We start from the raw sequence: 19,398 nt of genomic DNA on the forward strand, positions 1-19,398 counted from the left end.
AACTCCAAATTTCTCCTAATATTTACTCAAAATTCAAAACTAAAGGCAGCATTTTTCTCTGCCAATTAGTCCCTCTTTTTCTTTCTTGTTCTTAATTCCAAACACATTACTGCTCTATGTTCACAGCAAAATAACAACTCCCCTCACCATATTTTCTGTCAGGCTTGGAGACTCCCCAAGAAACTGATGCTTTATAATGAAACTTTCTTAGGTCAACAGACCATCCCCTAAAGCAGTTGAAGTGACAGATCTTGCACGCTTATGCAACCTTGTTATAGTACAGGAGTCTGCATTTGAGCCCAAGTGCAATACTTGAAATATATCTGTGATTGGTGTTCAGCTGCAAGTTTTAAAGGAATCTGAGAGGTCATTTTCATCAGGACAGTGCAGCCACTGATTACCTGGTCACTTAGATAATGATCAGGACTACATCTGCCGGCCCCATGAAAGAAGACGCCCAAGGCCCTCCTCTACAAACCAGCCCTGGAAAGAAGAAACGGCCCGTTTATACCACTGCTGATCTCCCTACTGATCACCTGACAGAAGTGCTGTCCCCCCAGACTCCACAAGAAAAGACCCACTTTCCAAATTTCTTGCAACCGTTAGAACAATTCCAGCTACTCTTTTCCCCTCTGATGGGCACAAAACCCTGTCTGGAGTGGTGAGAAACTATAACCCATTGATCTTCTTTAGTTAGAGAACCTTCCTTTATCTTGGGAATAAGAGGAGTTAGCAATGATGCTTATACATACTCTGTGAGCCTGTATCTCTTCATAAATACACACTCATTTAAAAGACCACGTCTCAGATGCTAGTTTCGTTTCTAGAATTGGAAGAAAGTTTACTGTTAGACTAACACAGATTCTGGACTCATAGGTTGTCTGCTTCTGCTTCCATGATTTAATTCTGTTACTCCTTTTCTTCCTGAGTCTTCTCTATCCTTGCCTATCAAATAATCTCATCTCAGCCCTTCTAGAGAGACAGAAGTAAGGCATCAGGATTGCTATCTATTTATCTATCCCCACTCCCCACTAGATAACAGATTTTTTTCTAAGGACCTGGGACGTGGCTGCTTCTCAGTTCCCCAGAGCATTCTGGCCCCAGTAGCCACTCCATAAACATTGGTAACTGACTGAGTTGTTTCTTTTGCTCTGATTTCTTATTGAATAAATATGAAAGGAAGTGAAATACAGCAACATTGAACAACAGAATAAGAGAAGGTATCTGAACAAAACCTCTGGGATGTTGACATGAAACCTGAATCTCTACCCCTTCCTTATTTTGAATGTTTAATGTCAGACTCAGAACTTTATTTTGTCCTTATATTCACTTAACTACAGTCAAAGATGCAGGGAATGGCTCATATAATTGTGGTTTTCAGATTTTAAAAAGTTGGATGAACATATACTGTGTACTCTAACCTCTGTTTAACAAATAATAAACCCCAAATGAAATGATGAACAGGGAATATATGACCACTTCCTTAATTACACTCTGCACCAGCCCACTGAACACACCTAAATATTAAGGGTCTAAAACAAAATATCCCCAGGAACTTGACATGAACATGTTTCTAAAATTAACAGGAGCCAATTACTACCACATATATTAGTGCTTAAGTAAAATACTTTTTATATCCCTTTCAAATTCTACAAATACCTTAATAGACTGGATAATAAAATGTAGAAATGATTCCTTGAATTCACAAAAGTCATAAACCAAGTCCTTAGAGGTTTCCTCATGAGCAAAATGAAGCGAACAATGATAAACACCCACAAACATTTCTTGCAATGAAGAGCTCATTTAAATACTATCATTGTAAAGTACTTGTGGAACAAAATATAATTTAAAAAAATTTTCTAAGAATTTTTTCCTCAACTATTCAGCAGTTGAGGAATAGAAGAATTTTTTTCTGGGGCTATAAATTAACTGACAGTATTACTAAATTATTCAACCATGTGCTTACTGTTAACTGATCTGCAGATGGTACCAGGAGGTCTTGGAACTGCCACGCATATGTGGTTGGCCACGCTTTTTCTCAGCCACTGACAGTGAAAGCAGCATGCAAATCTGGCACAGGAAGAAAACCAGATGCCTCATATATTCCCATATAGAATATATGTAATATATTCCCATATAGAATATTCAATAAAATACTGGAAATTTACACTACTATTTTACTCAACAGCAGTTAAATCCATAGTAGAATGCATAAATTCAATCTGAATTATAAGAAAAATAGTTGGGACACTTTATTTGCTATTGATGATCAATGAACTGATTCAGGACCAAGACAAGTAAATAGATGTAACCAGTTCATTAGATGAGCTGGATTCCTAAGAATGAGAGCAGGTACCAACTTAATTGTCCTCCTTGCATGGCCTTTCATCACTGCTTTTTGGAATCTCCCCCTCTATTGAAAATATCTCAGATAGTGTTGGACAGGACAAAGGTCTCTAGGTCTGGGCTGTTCTTATTAAATGCTACTCTTGCTAAATGTTAAAATGTAGTGCAGTATTTTGCAGAGGCAGCTGTAAACAGGATGAGCTTAACAGGAACCAAACAGGATAAATGTAACCGACTGCAAAGAAGAAATCAACAAAATAGTGCGTAGAAGCAATGGCTAAGCCTCCCTTCTGGGGGAAGGGAGAGCTCTGGATGGGAATCCCCAGTCTCCTTTACTTGCTGCAAGTAAATAAAAGTATCTGACTACGACCATGTCTTGTTCTTGAATGGAACACCCCAAGCAGCGAACCCCTTCAGTTCATTAACAGTAGCAAACCCATAACTTCTCCAGTCATCTTTAGGTATTAACAAATAGCCTCAGCTGTGCAAAATCTGGTCCAATCTCATTGCATGTCTTCAATATATTTTATTATTTCTTAACCTTAACCTTCCTTTCCTGAAGTTGGAGCTTCAAGAGCTCACAGGAGGTCAAGGGGAAGAACTATTTGTCTTGATACTTAATCCTGGGCCGCCTGATTATTCCAACTGACCAATGCTAAGTATTTTAGATCTTTCCCAAATGGTCATCCCCTGTCCTGGTACTGGGACAGTTTGGTTCTCATAGCACACTCTTTCTGTTGCTCCAAAAGGAAAGCGATCTCAAAGATGAAGAAAATGCTGTATAAGCGAACGTCAAGAATGCTAATAAAGCATTCAAGTGAATGAATAAGAACTGCAAAAGAAATTTTATTTTACCCAATACATGCAAGATAAAGGCTAGAGAGGTTTCAAAGCAGGTCACACAGTAGGGAATGGGAAACACTAAGAAAAATTGCAAGATATAATAGTTTACATTTTTGATGAAGTGTTTCTTACCTCTTTTCAAAGAATCAAAAATTTGCATGATAAAATTAAAAACTACATTCCAAAAACAGTATCCCCATTTTACAGATGAGGAAGCTGAAGCACAGAGGAGTTATGGAACTTCCCAAGGATCACAGAGCTTGTAAATGGCAGAGCAGGGACACAAATCCAGTAAGTCTGCTGTTGGAGCCTGTGCTATTAACTTATGTGCAATAAATACTGTCTCTTTTGACTAGACAAGCTAGTGAAATAACAATATTTTAGAGTGGTGCATTAATTAGTGCTTTGATATTGGTAATTATAAAGATATTTTTACCTAGAACGATAATAACCCAGAAGAAGGACTGTAATGGTGGAAGCTTAAGAAGTTCTGAAACCATTTGTAATTAGAAAAGGGATCTGTGGTGCCTTCCCCCGACTCCAAATATCATCTACAACATCTATACTATTGGTATCATGGAGAGATTTACCTTATCCAATATTATTTCCCTAAAGGATATTTTAAACAATTATAGTTATTTGGTTATTTAGGTAACTTCCCTCACAATTGTCAATTGATCAGTCAGTGATATCACATACACCGTTCAATCTAAGTACATTTTGCTTAAGACAGTCTACAACTAAAATATTCTTAGATTGCAATAATTCAAGATCTTCATTGATAATTCCATATTTAAACAGAGTGCTTCCTAAAGTGTGTTTCACAGAAAACCGACCCCTTAAGTTGCTCCATAAAAAGAGGGTCTGTAGTCAAATAAATTTGAAAAACTGCACATATCATTTCTCCTTGCTAAAGGTTTGATATTAACATTAGTATATTTAAAATTGCGTGGAGAACTAAACTAGATAAAACTGTGCAGTTTTGGTTAGTTACCTATTTTCCATTTTCATTTAACACCTGTACATTTTCCTCTTCATAATCCCTAATAAATTCACACGGAACTAGAGTATCTGTAATGCACCCTTTGAGACTAAATCACTCAGGCCATTGGTCGTCTCTGGAACCACACTGAGAATTTAGAGACAACTTGGGGAACCACACTGGTGTAAGGAGGCCAAAATTCTGCCTTAATCCAATGCCTATGGGTTCTTGAGCCGGTCACTTTACCCCTCTGAGGACCAGTTTGTACATCTACAGATAAGAAAATAAATTATACCAATGGTTTCTAGACTCTTGTTTTTTAGCCAAGAAATGCACTGTACAAAGGAATTTTACCTGCGAGTCCAGCAGAAAGCAGAGCCACTACATCTAGTTGAGGAGAGGATAAGGGCCTGCAAGCTCCTCCTGCTTAGACCTCCTTTTCCATGTTTCAGAACAGCTTGAAACTAATAAACTTTAATTTTTATCATTCCTTGTAATCCTAATTAATGCCATGTTCTAAGCATGGCTCCCTGTCTCTGTAATGATAAACATCTGAGGATATTTAAAAGCTGTTAGACCCTAATATGGATGAAGAATGGTTTGATGGGATTTTGTCTCTTTGGAACTTTTTCAGAATAAGCATATCAGCCTTGCATATGAGGGTTTCTGTTTTGTTTTGTTTTGTTTTTTTAAATATGAACCAAAAATCTATTTTGCCTGTTATATATGCATGGACACCATCCAGTTTATATCTAGGCTATCCGTGCCATCATTAATCAGCCCCGCCTTCTGTCCAAGTTCCCAAATCACTAGGACAAGAGACTACAGTCATCTGCTAACAGCAAATTCAGAATTGTCTCCCAAGTAGATTCTCACAAAAGCCAAACCAACAGTTCCTAGAGAGGAAGTCCAGTAAGTGTCTTTTAGGATTTCTGCCTAAAAGTGATCAAAACCATCTTATGCTGAAGGAGTGTCCCATAGGACCCTTTAGAGGGAATACCCCGAGCCATTCTGCTGAGGGGATCAGGACATTGGTTCAAGGAAGTGACCGTCAGTGGAAAAGGAATGGGCTGGACTAACTGGTGTCAGCTGCAAGGGGGCAGAACTCATGCTCACACACGTTCCTGGCCAGACCCCTGTGTATGTTACCAACAGTCCTTCCTCCTAAGTTTCTTGGAGGGGATTCCACCAGGGTGTTGCTTCCTGCTGCAGGTGCCACTCTTTAGAGAAATGAAGAACTAATAGTTCCCTGGAAATTCAAGCAAGAGGCATTCCTTGAAGAACGCTCAATGGAATGGTAGAATGTGTGAGTCTTCTTTCCTCTGCACAGGAAATCCCCCGAGTTTTCTTAACAGCCTGAAGATAGGTGTTTGACATAAACCAAAATGTATCCGAAGCCATGATTTACACACTTCAATAGGGACAGTACCTCACTGGATTTCACAGCCAGCGAGGGAGATTCTGCACAATGACGTAGCAGAGTGATGAGGCCCTCTGACCTACCTGAATGCAGCAACCTGTGTGTAGTATTGGAAGCATACCTGGGTGTTTCCCACATCGCTTCTCAACTCTACGTATCCTGGGCCAGGGTGGCAAGGAGAAATAGGAATGCAGTAGATGGTCACCCAAACCTGCCTTTCACTGGTGTCTAGTCAACTGACATGTGGGCCGAACACCAGATCTGCTTGTGTTTTAATGATCTGGCCACTCAACATGATCTCACTTCACAAGACTCCACATTCATCATGATTGGGACTTGCCTTTTGTACCCACAGCAATGTATCCCTTTGACATCAGCAGAGGTATCATGTGTCCCTTTGCTGGTAATGGTCACCTGCTTCCGTGTCCAAGTCAGACTATAATGAGAGACAAAGGTGAGTTTTTCATTCTAAGCCTGTACAGGGTTTTCCAGAGAAACAGAACCAATAGGGTGTGTGTGTGTGTGTGTGTGTGTGTGTGTGTGTGTGAAATTTATTATAAAGAGTTAGCTCAGATGATTATGGAGGCTGAGAAGTCCCACGATCTGCAATCTGCTAACTGGAGACCCAGGAAATCCACTGGTGTAGTTCTGAGAACCGGTGGGTTCATATAAATCCCAGTGAAAAGCAGGAGGAGACCGATGTCTGAGCTCAGGCAGTCAGGCAGAGAGTGAATTCCCCTTTCTTCCATCTTTCTGTTTCATTCAGGCCCTCAATGGCTTGGACGATACCCACCCACTTGGGGAGGGCAATCTGCTTTTCCTAGTCCATCGATTCAAATGTTAATCTCATCCAGAAATATGACCAAAGATACATGCAGAAATAATGTTTAATCTGAGCACCATCTGTCCCAGTAAAGTTGACACATAAAATCAACAATTACAAAGCCCCACCCCTAAAGCTCAGTTTCCTGACTAACCAGGGGGAGAGGCTAATGAGCTCCCCTGCTAAGGCCAGTGACGCAAGAGACCACTTCCTTGGAACTGCACATAGGGGCCCGCTAAGAAACTTCTGTTAACTATTACCTATTATCCATACCAAGCCCTTATTTTCACCCTCTCTTAAAAGGATTCCCACAACCCTACAAATTTCCTAGGAGATCCACATCTAAATTCCTCCTTGGAGTTTTCTTGGCCACCAGCTTTTCCTACATTCTACAGGTGCCCCATTCCAGCCATCCTTCCCTATCTCAATATCCCAAGCAAGTAATTCATCCACCAGAGCAGCGTTCAGACCTGAAACTCTAACACTGAAACTATTTCCAAAACTGAAGAGGTTCCAAGCCTATAGGAAAGGAGGACCCAAGTATGGAAACATGGGTATCTGCCTTATTGCTGAGCTCATGAATACAGCCGGCACTAAGTCCCTGAGAATGTCCAAAAAGCAGCTTCAGCCTCTGGGACAGGCCCACAGCAGCTCATGTGCTTACAAACCCAACCCATCACTCGCTGTACTAGGCCTCTGAGTCTCCCTGTCTCTTGCTTGGTGATCCAGCTCATATCACTTGCTTTACTCCTTTCATTTTGTGACACATCAGACTTTCTTCTCTAGATCACCTCTCTCCCCACCCCCAACAACACACCCCTAACTTCAATTTTTACTTTGATTACATTTCCACTTCAATTTTTACCTTGATTATATTTCTGACTACTGCTCTAAGAAAAGGCATTCCCTTAGCCTGGCTGTGGTCCAAAGTACCCAACCTGCCTGTTCCTTCAAGGAGATGGATCAGGTGACCCACTGGTAATTCATGACCGTGGAACTCCATTATCAACTGAGTCTGCTCACATACGTACTCCCTCGGTTCCAACCTTGAGAGAAGTGCTAAGACCAAGTTCCTGTCCGAGCTTCAACTTTATTTTTGTGAGTAATCAGCTTTTCTTTGGGAAATACTTCGAAAATATAAAATTAATGCTGAGATTTCTTGATATTATTTCCATAATTGGTCCATGAAAAACTTCCTCTAACTCCTAAAACAAGTGCAGAATTGCCCAACCCTCTTTTCCATACTCATTCAAGTCAATATATCCAAAGTTGAACTCTACTCTCTACGCCCAAACCTTCCTTCCCTGTGCTCTCTCACTAAATAACATCATCCTTTCTTCATATTGCCTAAAATAGACTCAAGTCCTTCTCCTGTTTTCTCTCTCTCTCATTCCCAATATCTAATCACCATAGTCTATCAATTCTATCTCCTATATTTTCCCCAAATCTATCCACTTTCTTTATTTCAGGTGCCATCATCTCTTTCCTAGATGACTGTAAAGCCTTCTGACCAGACTCTGTTTTCCATTTCCATCCCGGTTCCCACTTCACCTGACTCCCATTTTATTACTAAGGTGATCTTTCTAAAACACTAATATGTCTATGTCACTCCTCTGTTCAGAATACTTCCATAGCTCCCTATTGTGTTTAGAATAAACACTGCACTCACTCCTTAGCGGGACATACAAATGGGTTATGATTTGGTCTTTACTTTTCTCTCCATCTCCTCTCCCTGCATAACATTCCCTGAGTGAATCACACTTTCTCACCTTCGGAACTTTGTACACGCTCTTCCTACTTCCTGGAATATTCTACCAGTCCTGCCATTTTTTCACCTGCCCAACACTCTTCATTATTCGAATATCAGCTTGACCCCTATTTCTTTCCTGAACCATCCTCATGCACCTCCAGAGCTGACTTCCTGTGTGTTCCTATTGCATCCTGGTCTTAAAACTATTGTGACACTTATCCTACTATATTGTAATTGTCTATAAAATCAGGAATTACCTATAATTTTAATTACTCCTACCCCTAATGAGTTAAGGACAATTTAGTACTCACCCCCAGCACCTGGAAGAGTATCTGCATCAAAACTATGCTCAATCTAAACAAGTTGATTAATAAATGGATATTGACATTTACCTCCTTAAAGACTGCCATTCATGATCATTTTAACCTGACTTCATCTATGTAAGAGAAGTTGGACAGGGTCACATTGGGTGGTTTGCTCTAAGCACAACATTTCACTGTGGGTAGACTAACTAGTATATTTACGGCTAGGAAGAATCAGCTCTATTTCCTCTTCAAGTCCATGGAAGACATACTTCTTTGGGGTGAGTCTAAGTTCAACGCAGAGGCAGTGCCTAGACTTGATATTCTGGAGAATATCGCAGTGGCATAATCCTGGTGGAATGTTGAATAGACCACACTTTTGAATTTTTCTCAGTTATTCATAAATCAGAAGAAAAAAAGACTGCACGTTATTCTCTTCCCTACTTTAAAATGTATCCAGCCTGGAGAAATTAAGGAGAGTACCAATTCAGAAAATAGTCTTGTTCTGCTATGAAATATTTTCACTAAACTTCCCTAATTTATATGATGAGCTACTTAATGATACAACTGAGGAATATGCCTCTTAAAATACCACAGAATATGCCACTGCTCAAAATTTTTGACAGTCCCTGGGTGCAATACATCAGCAACTCATTCCCCAGTTCTGAAAGGTTGAAGATCAGTAACTAAATCATGTAAGTGCTCATCAAGTAATTATGTTATTAAAGTGACATAAATCAGTCAGCGCATATCTTGCCTTTGTCTTTGGAATCTTTGTCTTCTTCATTTTACTAGTCAAAACACTATTTTCAGCACCATGCTCAGGAATGAAGAAAGCTATATTTAAATAATGTTACTAGGAGTGACATAAACTTGCATGAAGGAATCAGAGAAGTCTAAGGCTGCACCCCCTTGCACTTAGCAGGGAAAAATAGACAGAGCAGCCTGAACTTGGAATTCGAAGGCTTTTGTTACAGAGCCACAACCTTAATACTTTATAAATCATTTTTTCCCTTATCACGGGAACTTTTCACGCTGGTTGTACATAATAATGATTAAAATTTGTCAAGAACAAAATTAGGTACAAAAGACAAAATACATTTATGGAGCCAAATAAAGGATAAGGTAATTTTCATCATAATTATAATTGTGGAAGGGAGTTTTTATTCTTTCAAAACTCAGAAATTAAATCAGAAATATTTAAAGTTCTAATTTTCAACTGAATTTGAGCTTGGGTAGCTTTGAAGTTTATTTACAAAAACCAAAATGACCAAAGGAATTATTTCCAAAAGAGTGATTTAGATTTCCTGACTGTGGTGATAACGTGCAAATCAGATTTAGGGGAATTCAGTGTGTGTAGGTGGGTGTAATACCTACTCAGAAGTCTGTCCTTTAGGGATGAGGACCCCACCCAAATTCAGAAGGCCTTTTACTTCTGAAGGTGAGCATTCAAAGCCCACCACGAGGTCCAGATACTTTTAAAGACAGCTATTAGAAATGCAAACAGCAAGCTATCTCTGACTCGCATAAGTCAAATAAACAAAATGATGCACACTCTAGAAGATATTCTGTTCAAAAAAAAAGGTGCGAAAGGGGGCAGGTGGGAAGGATCTCTGGTGAGAGCCCGAGACAAGGCTAGCATGCCTGCCCCCTCTCTGGCCCCCAGCGCCCACCGGGTCAGCCCGGCTCAGCCATGATCAAGACCACCCTCATATTCAACAGCCATGGGAAGCCGCGGCCCTCCAAGTTCTACCAGCCTTACAGTGAAGATGCACAACAGCAAATCATCAGGGAGACATTCCGTTTGGTATCTAAGAGAGATGAAAATGTAATTTTCTAGAAGGAGGATTATGAATTGGAGGATCTGACAACAAACTGATTTATAGATATTACGCAACGTTATGTTTTGTCTTTTGTGTGGATTCTTCAGAAAATGAACTTGGCATTTTAGATCTAATTCAAGTATTTGTGGAAACATTAGACATGTGCTTTGAAAATGTCTGTGAACTGAATTTAATTTTCCATGCAGACAAGGTTCACACTATTCTTGCAGAAATGGTGATGAGGGGAGTGGTATTGGAGACCAACGTGAATGAGATGGTTACACAAATTGATGCACAAAATAATGCACTGGAGAAATCTGTGCCTTAACTGGAGAAATATAAACAAGAGAAATAAACTGGAGAAATCTGAGGCTGGCTGAGCCAGGAGCTCCAGCCTGAGCTCTTTATCAGCTGTAAAGAATATGAATCTTCCTGAGATCCCAAGAAATATTAACATTGGTGACATCAGTATGGCACAAAAGTGCCAAACCTGCCGTCTTTTAAATAAAAAATTTTAAAGGCTGCTTCCAGGTAAAATCCAGGGGGAAAAGTCATCTAAGTTTACCATGCAGTTGTTTACCAAAAATAGAGGAGGAGAATCTTAATTTTTGCTCTTGGATTTAAGTCAAGTTACTGTATAGAAGTTGTATAAAATCAGTATGGTGGTTCAATGTTGTTTTTCTTGCTCAGTGATTTTGAAGAAATTGAGTAGTTCCGGTGTGATTTTGCTTTTCTTTTTTTTCTAAATTGCATTCCTATGCCCAAGGTATCCCTCTCTATGTATTGATTACAACAGTATTTCGAAAAGTGATACATTTCTTTAAATTATGTACAACCCATAATGCTGCTGTTTTGTATGGGTCACAGGTACAGCATTCCTTAATTCTTTCTGTTATTTGTCACGATTGGTATTTAAAGAACCAAGTATGTATTGCGTGAAAACATTATGACCTTTTTCTCTTAGTTTAAATAAACTGCAAGGTAACTGAACTTCTAAAAAAAAAAAAAGCCCACCTTACTTGAAGAGTATTTCAAAGATGATCTACCAGCCTTCAGACAGAGTTATTGCCAGGAAAGATGAGGATCACAGATGAAAGAACATTCAATTTGTCCAGGAAGAAGTCATTAGAACTTCTTTGGTAAGTACAATTTCAGTGTAGTGGATAGTGAGAAACTAGTTGGAGAAGGTCAAGAAGAAAGTCAGAGGTGAGGAAGTGATTCAAACATCTGATGGGTTTGGAATAGATTGAAGGGAAGGTTTATAGCTGAAGAATAAAGAAAAGTTAATGGATTTGGCGGGAGGTATTTAATAAAAGGGAATTAAGGGTAAAAGATAAAGGAGAGTTTCAGAGAAAAGTTATGGGAAAAGACTACCATAGAGAGCAGTTTATTCTGCCCAGAGTTCTAGAGGAGAGAAAAACAGGGATATGAAGATACAAACAAGAGGTAAGAGAGAAAAGAAATAAGAAAGAAAAAGAAGGTAGCATGAGGGAATAAAGAAAAACATAAGAGAAGAATGAAGAGAGACCATTCTGGAGACTTGGACACTAATGTCTTAAATGAGCACCTGAAGTAAAAGGAATAAAAACTATAAAGTTTTGAGAGAGACCTGCAAAAGGTCTTGGGCTAAAGTTAAAAAAACAAACAGAACTGTGGTGTGATGTTTTATAAGATTACAACAAAAATTGTGAGAGCAAAGAGCAAACTTTTACTGTTTTACTGAAGGTGTTTGCCTAGAAGATGCACCCCCCTCCTATGAAGGGCAAAACAAAATGGAAGCAGGAGGATGCAATAATGAAAATCCAAAGGTAGGAGGGGGTAAAGCAAATGTGAAGACAAAAGGACAAGCAAGTTCAGGCAAGAAAAGTGGAACTCTTTACGTGGTGAGCAGAGGTACGGGATCAGGGAATGGGAGGGCACGCTCTGGGCAGAGAGAAGGAAGGATCACATTTCCCTGAAATGCAAAGGTGTGGAGTTCAACTGACCCTGGGTAAAATCATTTCAAAACAAAAGAAAACTGAATCATGACCTCGTAAGACTTTTCTTTTCTGTAAGTTAAAAGAGCTTAAAACATAGGACACGGTTGGCCAAGATTCCTGTCCACGGCTTCCCATGATGGTGTGTAATTTCATCTGGTGTTTACAGTACACTCACCATCTACCTCCAGCATGAACAAAGTTGACAGGCAATTTCCTTCCCCACTGTGAACATATACTCACCTATTCTGGCTTTATTCCTGTTCAATTTTACGACTATCTTCAAGGATTTTTGAAATGTTCCACAATTCAACACCTGAGTATAAAGTGATGAAGGAATGTGTTGGAGCTCTTCACTAATACCTGGATAGCTCAGTGTAGTTTTGTCACAAGTTTTTGACAGTCTACCACATCCTTTGTCGTTTTGGGAAGATGGTGACACCAACTTAGAAGACATTTCATCGCAGTACCAGGACTTCACAGGTAGAGAGGTGGAAAGAACAGGGCTTTGCACAGATTAAATTCAAATCCCAGCTCTATGATGCTGGGCAAGTTTCCTGTCCTCTCTGAGCCTTGGTGTCATCACCTATAAATCTAGGATAATGATATTTACCTCCTGGTTGTTGTAAATGAGGTGGTATATAAAGTATAATTTACAAATTGCCTGGCACATAGTAGGTACTGATAAATGACAATTATTACTGCTATTCTCATTTCTGAGGCATGTGACTCTCACCTAGCTGCAAGTCTTCTTGTTCTGGGTCACCCCATGAAACTACTAACCTTTCCTGAAGCCAACGTAACATATTAGAGTTATTTGTGAAAACCAATATAGCTTGTCTTTTGGAATACATTTCAATTTTCAAAGCTTAATATTAATATTATCGATAGTATAAAATGAGATCTTTATATTAAATTTAGGCTATTAATTTCATATCTTTCTCTGTTCTCACCACAGTTTTCTAATAATTAACTATAAATATCCTATTAATTATTTTATTCCCATATATTATGCCTTGAAAGTATTAAGAATGGTTAAATAATGAATATATTGAATTGCCTGTTTTAATGACATGCTTTCAATCATCTGGTGAGTATAATTTAATGCATGTTTTGCAAAAAGCACTAAGTATACATTCATTATACTTATATGAGTATACACATATGCTATATATTATGGACATATTATATATATAATATTTTAACCACTTTCTCACATATTAGTATGCGAAACAGTCATTTAAACATTTTCACTTGAAGCTTCAAATGAATTTGTGTTTAGGAAAAGAACTCCACTTTCTCAGAAGTTTAGACATTTTATTTCTGGCTTTGTCCCCTTTTTATAAAGTAGTAACACCTAGAAAGAGGCAGCATGTTGAACCTTCCATCACTAATCGCTTTGAGGGGATGCATGATTTAGATTCTTCTGAAGAGCAACGGGGCCCCGGGGAAGCTCCAGCAAGTGAAGAACAGGCACCAACCAGGAGACCAGAGACTTCGGACTCGGGAACCACCACAGATACACGGCTCCAACCCTACTACATCACTAAGAGCTACCTCTGTTACCAAGGCATTTGTGGCTTTTAACAAGTAGGAATAGCCTCTCCCTCCCATGCTCAGCAGCACTGGAGTGTGACAACTGTCTCCTCAGGAGACAATTTGTGCTACCAAAGAGCAGGAGCCACATTGTTCTCTTGGAAAAGATGTTCAATGCCCTTTTGGGGAACAAATGCTTAGCACCAACATGAACTGATTGCTAGATAACCTGTAACCTCTTTCTTGCCAAATGCAGTGGATTTTCCTTATACTCCACAGCATTTGACACCTAGAGTCCCGAAATCATTTCCTCCCTTACTTTTGTGGCACTGCCCTGTCCAGAGTCTCCTCATACTTGTCTGGCTGTTGATCCCATGTTTCCTTTAACTGCCTCCTCTGCCGTCTCCCACTCCCTAACTTGGAGAACTGACAAGCATTTATGCCCCTCTGGCCCAGGAAACAACTTTTATTAGACGGTCTCAACTTCAAACCCTCTATATTACTACTCTCCAATCTACACCTCCAGCCCTAACCTCTTCACCAAGCTCTAGAACGTCTCCACTCTAAGATATCTGGCTCTCAAATTCAACAGAGCCCCAACAGAACTCATTACGTTCTCTTCAAAAAAGATTCCTTACTTTTTGACCATGGCATCACGATTTTCTCCAGCATTTTCCAACGTATGTATTGTGTATCCACACTATCATGTGCGAAAGAGACACATGTTCAGTTACATTGGAAGAAAAATGGGTTAAACACAATTTTAAAGGTTTCTTCTCTGTAGGACTTCTTAGAGCCTTCTATAAACTAATGTATTTTGTGAGTCTCCAAAATGAGGATTGAGTACACACGCTTTGCAAATATACTTGATTATGAGACTTTCTAGAGATCAAATGAACTATAAAACTTGGAGCTTGTCATTGTGTCACCAGGCTTTTTCCTTCCATGCCTCTATTTGAGTTCTCCATCTAATCAGATCGCTCTTGCCATCGTCTATTAAACACAGCCTTCCCCATTATCAACCTCACTCACCAGGGTGAGACTTGTGTTATAACTGATAAACCTACATTGACACATCAGTATCACCCAAAATCCATAGTTTACATTAGGGTTCACTCTTGATGTTGTTCATTCTATGTGTTTAGACAAAAGTATGATGATATATATCAGTCATTATAGTGTCATACAGAATATTTTCACTGCCCCAAAGTTTAATTGGAACACAGCTACTACACTCATTTGTTTATGTATTACCTATGGCTGCTTTCTTGATACAAAAGATAAGGTGAGTAGCTGTGGGGACAGAGCCCCGAAAAGCGGTTTCCAGGCTCTCGGCCTCACATAGAAAGGTGCTGGCTCAGGTAGTAAATGGCCATCGACTGTGATCAAATGGCCAGCAGCTGTGGCTAGTTGGCCGTCAGCTGTAACCAGGGAGCCATTGGCCACGAATATAACTGCCGTGGCTAGGCTAGCAGAAAAAAGGGGGGGCTAGCAAGAACACGGTGGCTGAGCTAGCAAGCGGCACAGTGAGGGTTGAGAATTGTGTGGCTCCTGTTTCCAGTTTCTCCAACCCAGCCGCCAGTGAGAGTATAGAGATATGACTCCCCTACCTATGGCTCCGTGGGTGTTCCTGTTTGGCCTCACCATGTCCTGCATTCTTATGTGGGGAGTGGGACCAGAGACCCCACACGACACATGGCGCAGCGAGCAGGGTCTCCCGCACAACAGTAGCTGTGGTTTCCTCCACACACATATCCCTCCTGTGGGATCTCTTATCATTGGGTATGCACTAACTACCATCAATATTCAGTGAATTAACGAGTGAATTAATTCTCTTTTACTCCATGCCTACTGTCGCTACCCTGATTGAGCCTCTGGTTCCCACTTACCTAGTTTATTTCACAAGTTTCCTAACCAGGTTCCTCACTTTCAGTCTGCTCCAAACATTTCCAGGTATAGTCACCAAGTTCATTTTCCTAATGTAGACCTCTGGATCAAGACCTTATCTTATTCAAAAACCTTCCAATTACTCACAGAATTGAGCCAAATGTATGAACTTGGAATTCAAAGCCCCTACAACAGAAGTCCAATGTGTCCTGTATGATCTTTAAGACTCTTGTATAATAACCCAAAACCCAACATGGCATTTCACATTCTTTGTGCTTTGGTTCCCAAACTCCTTCTGTTGCAGTCTTCATTCTTTCAAGGTCTGATTTCTCCATAATACCTTTTCTGGTCCCACATGGATGAATAACTTTTGATCTTCAATATTCTAATCCACATAGCACTGTTTATACTACTTTGATGAGCTATAATATTTCCAGCCTATTATTGTTATTAATGATTGGGCTTATTGAGTGATCTAGTTTTACAAACTCCCAAAAGAGCAATAACTATGCATTCTTCATCTCAGATTCTACCTCATAATACATTTTCTAAGAACGTTCAGTGAATTAATAGTTATTTATGTGTTTCATGGGTATTGAAATACTTTGCAATTCAATTATCTCTCATCTAAAGCACACTCTCCCTTAATTCCCAAGTTTCACTCCAGCTCTGACCTGGCCCTTTTTTCCCTTTCCAAGAAGCTGCCTAAAGGGAGAGGATACAGTCTCCTCTCTCATACCTCCCACTCTCTTCTTAGCCCACCACACTCTGGCTTCTACGTAATCCCTCTACCCCAAATTCTCTCACAAAGTCAATCACAATATCTTTGTTGTTAAATAATAGAGTGTGTCCTTCTTGTTCCTTAACTTGACCTTTCTATTGAAAGATGGTCCAAGTTTCTGTATGGAGCCCAGAACTCACCTGAGCTCCATATTTACACATTCAGTTCTGTACTAGACATCCTCACCTGAGTGTCAAACCCAGTAGAGAGCTCAATAAATATTTTTTGAATAAAGAATATCTGCTCTTCTTCGTCTAGATCAATGTTTCTTAACTTATTTTATCCTATGCCCTCTTTTTAATAAATATATAAAATCTTATGCTCCCCCCAGTACCAGTACATTCTGACATAGCTGCCCCCCCTTCACCCAGAGGTTTTAGCAGGCTGAGAATGACTGACCCATGCACATTTCCATCAGACATCAGACCAAGATGAGCATTCATTTCTGAGGTTTAAATGATTAAAACAATAGTATCTGTTGAATTTTCCAAATGTAAGATTACGTTATAATAGTAAATGTGTCCCTGGGCTTTTTGAGACAATATACCGCAACCTGGAGATTCTGTTGCCCCACTTGGGGTTGGGGGTAGGATTGCCCTTCCCCTCCTATTACTCACCGTTCCAGCTGATCTCCCAGTGCTAGAAGCTCTCTAAGGCAGAGTGCAGCTCTAAAATTGTGCAACTTTAGGTTATAAAATCTTTAAACCTTTCTGATCCTCTGGAATTTTCCTTTCCTCTCCATCGTCTGTCCTCTATCCTCCATTCATACTTCTAACACCTCCCCTTTTCATTTTTATTTTCTTATTTCCACTGTATTGATCATGAACTGTGCTATCCCTGTGGGCAGCTGGGTATTTTCTTTTTTTCTGGAGGCCAGAGAAGTAACTTGTCCATTTTGGAATTTTCTATGAGGAAATACAGGTGACTATCTCCTTGCCTATGCCTAGCGTCCAAAAAAGAAATATTTTCCAAATTGTTTTAGGGAAGTCATCCAAGCAAGGTTGAGAAGAGAGATCTGCTATTTGCTTAAATGGCCTTATTTCCAGATCTGGCTTCTCTAACAGGCAAGAGAAACCCTGAACTCGTGAATGAGTAATAGCCGAATTCAAATTTCCGAACAGTAGAAGCTGGAGGGAGAGACTTAATTTTCCTTGTGCTCACATCTTCATTTCATTGTGCCCTGCTGGCTCCTACCTTTGAACTGTTAGGATGCAAAACTATTCTACTAGATGAAATACTTTGCCCTTCCTTCGGTTTATAAAGGAAATTGAAAATAGCTATGGGGTAATTTTTGGCAGCACATTTTTTGTCACTATGACCCATGCCTTTTCACCCCCAATGATCTAACATATATTTGTTAAGAGAGCTTGCCCTTCCAATGAAAGGAATTGCACATTATTAAATCTGTTCTTGTAACTCTCCTAGTGGGAGAAAAATTACAATCTTTCATATTGGTTTTGGAGCACTTTATAAGGAGTCTGTGAACACCAAAGACATTTATTTTTAGCCTCCAATTTGCTCTTGAAGGACATACTCATTAGAGCTATGACAATATAGGCCATTTTAGATGGCTACCAGATTGGACATCCTCTCCTAAAGAGCTAGCCTGGCTGACAATCAAGTTCAAGGCTCCAAGAGCCTCAAAACATCAACTGTTTAAGCCAAAACTCAGAAGAAAAGACCTCAGTAACTTAAAAGAAAACCTATGCAGAAAATATACTGGTGTGCAGGAAAATGGCTCACTGAAAGCTTTCTAAACCTGGGGTTTCAAAAGGTTTGTAGAATGTTTCTCAATTTTCACTCCATGCCCCAAACTCCAAACAAATTATATGTGTTGGGCCATTACAGTTGATTCCTGCATTTCTCTCTTCAAATTTTCTAAAAAAGCACATAGAAGCTGAACTGAAAAAGCTCTAATGCCTAATCACATGATTCAATGCATTACCACAAATCTAAACCTTTGTGATATTAAAGCTGAAGACTTGGTTTTCATTTATCAGTGTCTGTGGCCTCTTTCTATGTATTAGCATTCTACTATCATTTAGGTACACTTGACATTGCTCATTTAATATGTAAATTAAGAATAGAGTTTCATATTGCAATGTACAATGGGATTTATGGGACAAAACTGAAAAAGGAGACTCAAATTCACTTCTAGCAGTAAATTACTACATAAATTGATTCTCCCTCCTTTATTATTTTTCTCAGCCTTAACTTCACCTTTCCCTCCATCCTTAACTTTCTGTTCAAAGCCCCACACAAACTACCATGTTCTAAGTTTTGCTATAGCATCCTAGATTCATGAGCAGGGGTAGCTACAGGTGAAAGCAGAACAAAATCCCCTACTATGCCTATTGATGGAGACGCTGTCTTCTGTATACTGCATGAAGTCCCACTGAAGAATATTCTTTCAGAAGTAAGTGCCTGAAAAGCTCAGAGACTGTTTTGGTTTTCCCCAGTGGAAAATGTATACTGGGATTTTTTTCAATTGCTACATAATCCTCACTACTAAGTGTGGCAAGAATCGTTACCAGAAGACTTTGGGAAGTATGTTAAGCTTGGGCACTGGTTTAGATATGCGAGTTCAGTTTTAGGAGCTGAGCCAAAACTACATTGCTACTTTCATAATAGAGGTATGAGGAATTTAAAGATTGAGAGAAAAGGGGGGACCCAGGAATAGAAGAACACAGCGAGGGAAGCTGGGTGGGGCATGAGGGAAAGGTCAAAGAGAGGGCTCTCCAGTACTGGAAAACTAAGAAGGCACTTTGCAGACCAGAACATTCAGTAGGGATGTTCAAGTGGTTTGTTGTGGGAAATGCCACACGCACGCACGCGCGCACACACACACACACACACCAGTTCTCCCTCGGTGAAATCGACATTGCTCACTCACTCCTCGGTGAAAGTGGATTCTATTAGAGAACCTCAC

General features: G+C 39.7%; 1 pseudogene; it reads left to right on the forward strand.

Annotated features, from left to right (window-relative positions):
• The first annotated feature begins 10,159 nt into the window (after window positions 1-10,159).
• On the forward strand, window positions 10,160-10,797 carry LOC117037592 (AP-3 complex subunit sigma-1-like; annotated as a pseudogene).
• Window positions 10,798-19,398: the final 8,601 nt, after the last annotated feature.

Source organism: Rhinolophus ferrumequinum, chromosome 2 (assembly GCF_004115265.2).
Source record: "Rhinolophus ferrumequinum isolate MPI-CBG mRhiFer1 chromosome 2, mRhiFer1_v1.p, whole genome shotgun sequence".
NCBI lineage: Eukaryota > Metazoa > Chordata > Mammalia > Chiroptera > Rhinolophidae > Rhinolophus > Rhinolophus ferrumequinum.